This window comes from Myotis brandtii, unplaced genomic scaffold (genome assembly GCF_000412655.1).
Source record: "Myotis brandtii unplaced genomic scaffold, ASM41265v1 scaffold3, whole genome shotgun sequence".
NCBI classification, from domain to species: domain Eukaryota; kingdom Metazoa; phylum Chordata; class Mammalia; order Chiroptera; family Vespertilionidae; genus Myotis; species Myotis brandtii.
The window spans coordinates 749,214-753,211 of record NW_005361457.1 but is presented as its reverse complement, the minus strand read 5'-3'; the positions used below and the strand labels follow the sequence as shown (position 1 = coordinate 753,211).

The 3,998-nt window shown below is 40.7% G+C and overlaps 1 long non-coding RNA gene across 1 annotated transcript; it reads right to left on the bottom strand.

Moving 5' to 3' along the window:
- Positions 1-822: 822 nt before the first annotated feature.
- Positions 823-3,998, bottom strand: LOC106726655. The gene is made up of 2 exons (XR_001362726.1): positions 3,921-3,998; positions 823-894 (listed from the first exon to the last, which is right to left on the bottom strand). It is a non-coding gene; the product is annotated as an uncharacterized LOC106726655 (long non-coding RNA).

Here is a 3,998-nt window from a genome sequence, read left to right as displayed (position 1 = left end):
AGAATATTGGATATGGAAGAAAAAAGGTTCAGTGAACTTGAAGACAAATCAATAAAAATTACTCAATCTAAAAATCTCTCTCCACTAAAAAAGAAAACAATGCTGAAGAAAAAGAGACCTGTAGGTAACCAGCAAATACCCTAACATACAAACATACATGTAATTGACATCCAGAAGGAAAAAAGAGTAATAATGTCAGAGGGGAAAAAAATTCCAAGGAATTTTATATATCCTATATAATAGAAGCCCAGCAACCATACAGCGAAATGACCAGAACGACTAGTTGACAAGTTGCTATGACGCGCACTGACCACCGGGGGCAGACCCTCAACACAGGAACTGCCCCAGGTGTTCAGTGCGCTCCCACAGTGGGAGCGCCATTCGGCTGACCAAGATGAGCAGCTGCTACCGCAGCAGGAGCAGGTCCACAGCCGCACTCAGCTGACCAGGATGAGTGGCACTCCCATGGCGGGAGATCCCTGCAGGCCACACCCCCATTAGTGCACAAACCCCATGCACCGGGCCTCTAGTTAGCCAATAATTTCCCTAACTTGATGAAAAACATTGACTTATGGATCCGAATAGCTCAGTTACTAAGAAGCAGGAGAAATACAAAGAAAAAACACACCTAGACATACAACAGTCTAACTACTAAAAACAAAAGATTAACTATTCTGAGTTATGAACATTCTTACCTGGACATATTTCTTGCTATAATCACAACCTAGCTGTAGGGATCTGAATTCTACTTTGTGTAGTTTATTTAGTGGCTCATTTTCAGGCACCCCATTGACTTCTTTTATTAATTCCAGTGGCATATCAGATCTGCTTTACAGTGGCATATCAGATCGGCTGTCCAAAGCAAATTCAATCAGGGAAGTTGATATCTTGATGCTGAAAATACAGAGACCAGTGTTTTATACAAAATGTAGTCAATATTTGCTTTAAGCTTCTATGTCTTAGTTTTGCTTTGCTTTTCCTTTTAGTTAGTTATCACTGTTGGTGGACAAGAGCTAGAGAATGGATTATGCTATAATTTTATTACAAGGATAAATATACACATTCTTCTAAATCACTGAAACTTAATCCCCTTCTATTTGCTTTTGTATTTTATTTTTTAAAATTAAATCTTCATTGTCGAAAGTATTACATATGTCCCCTTCCTTCCCTCATTGACTCCTTCTAGCCTGCCCCCACCACACTCCCGAGGCCTTCACCACCCTACTGTCTGTGCCCATGGGTTATGCATATATGCATACAAGTTCTTTGATCTCTTCTCACCCACCCACCCAATCTCCCCCCGATCTTTTCTGAGGTTCCACAGCTGTTCCTATGCTTCTATGTCTCTGGATCTACCTTGTTCATCAGCTTATTTTGTCCATTAGATTCAACATATGAATGAAATCATGTGATACTTGTCTTTCTTTGACTGGCTTACTTCAATTAGCATAGTACTCTCAGGTCCCTCCATGATGTCTCAAAGCGTAAGAGATCCTTTTTAACAGCTGCATAGTACTCCATGGTGTAAATGTAGCACAGCTTTTTTATCCACTCATCTACTGATGGGCTGTTTCCAGATCTTAGCTATTGTAAATTGTGCTATGAACATAGGGTGCACACATTCCTTCTGATTGGTATTCCAGGTATTGTAGGATATATTCCTAGAAATTGGATCATGTAGTCAAATGGGAGTTCAATTTTTAATATTTTGAGGAAACTCCATACTGTTTTCCACAGTGGTTGCACCAGTCTGCATTCCCACCAGCAGTGTACTAGAGTTCCCTTTTCACATCCTCGCCGCCAACACTTGCTTGTCATTTGTTGATGATAGCCATTCTGACAGGTATATGAATTTTAAGTTGTATGAATTCCTTATATATTTTAGATATAAACCTTTATCTGATTTTTCATTGCCAAATATGTTCTCCCATGCAGTGAGCTTTCTTGTTGTTTTGTTGATGGTTTCTTTTGTTGTGCACAAGCTTTTTATTTTGATGTATTTCCATTTGTTTATTTTCTCCTTAGTTTCCTTTGCCCTAGGAGATGTAAACATATTGTATCTGTAAACATATTGCCATGAGAGATGTCTGAGATTTTGCTGCCTACGGTATCTTCTTAGATTTTTATGGTTTCACGTCTTACATTTAAGTCTTTCATCCATTCTCAGTTTATTCTTGAATATGGTTTAAGTTGGTGGTCTAGTTTCATTTTTTTGCATGTATCTGTCCAATTTTTTCCAGTGCCATTTACTGAAGAGACTGTCTGGACTACTTTGTATATTCTTGCCTTCTTTTTCAAATATTAGTTGAGCATAATGGCTTGGGTAGGATTTATTCCAGGGATGCAAGGCTGGATCAATACTCGCAAATCAATAATGTGATGCATCACATAAAAAATTGAAAGACAAAAGTCACATGTTCATATCTATAGACGCAGAAAAAGCGTTCGACAAAATCCACAAAATCCAACACCCTTTTTTGATAAGAACTCTCAGCAAAGTGTGAATAGAGGGATCATAACTAAACATTTTAATAAAGGCCATACATGACAAACCTACAGCCAACACCATACTCACTGGGCAAAAACTAAAACCATTTCCCCTAAGAACAGGAACAAGACAGGGATGTCGGCTTTCACCACTCTTACTGAACACAGTACTGGAAGTCCTAACCACAGCGATCAGACAAGAAGGAGGAATAAAAGGCATCCAAATTGGAAAGGAGAAAGTAAAATTCTAGTTATTCACAGATGACATGATATTGTACATAGAAAACCCTAAAGACTCCACCAAAAACTTCTATATTTAATAACTGAATTTGGCAATGTAGCAAGTTACAAAATTAACACCCAGAAATCGGTGGCATTTTTATAAGCCAATAATGAATTCTCAGAAAGAGAAACTAAACAAATAGCCCCATTTATCATTGCAACAACAACAAAAAAGATACTTAGGCATGAACTTAACCAAGGAAGTAAAAGACCTGTACTCCAAAAACTACAGGACATTGAAAAAAGAGACTGAGGAAGATATAAACTAGAAGAATAATATACCATGTTCATGGATTGGTGGAATCAACATCATTAAAATGTCCATACTACCCCAAAGCAATCTATAGATTCAATGCAATCCCCATTAAAATACCAACAGCAGATTTCACAGATCTAGAACAAATACTCCAAAATTTTATATGGAACCAAAAAAGACCCCGAATAGCTGCAGCCATCTTAAGAACAAAGTTGGAGGGATCACAATACCAGACATCGAGTTATACTACAAAGCCGCTGTAATCAAAACAGCCTGGTACTGGCACAAGAACAGGCATATAGATCAATGGAATAGAACAGAGATTTTAGTTTTGTATTTTAAAAAGTACTTCTAAAAGTCAGTTTTAATATCGGTGATAACTGAGCTAAGAATAGCCTTTACCACCATGCTTTAAAATGCACAAGCTGCTGGGCAAGGAAAGTTTTGAGTTTTAATATTGCGCAGGCAAACTGTACTACCAAAAGCAAATTACTCCGAAGTATACCCGTTGCCTCCTCCCTCCCGCCCGATACAATCAAAAGAAATGACTGCTGAACTGACGTTAACGTGTGTGCACTGTGGGTTCAGTCTTATTTCTCAGGACTCTTAACTGGGACAGTTAGTGCCAACACTCACACTGGGTGTGTGCGCGCCAACCTCCCCCGCCTGCAGCCTCCGTGGGGGCGGGCACGGGGACTAACCCACTCAGGGCTCCCCGACCCCAAGCGGGGCGCTGGGCACCGCAGCTCAGACAGCGACGCGCACGAAGAGCTTCTCCGCAATAACGACGCCACCTCTGGGTCCAAACGAAATCAGCCTCTTTATCATGCCAGGTCCGGTCCCGACCCACCTAGGACCCACACTACCAACTCCAGACCTACTCAGACCTACTCACCGCGCTCCGGAGCCAAACTCCGCGTTCAGACGGGCGCGCCGCTGACGTCACAGCTCTCCGGCGGCGCACCTCCCGCGC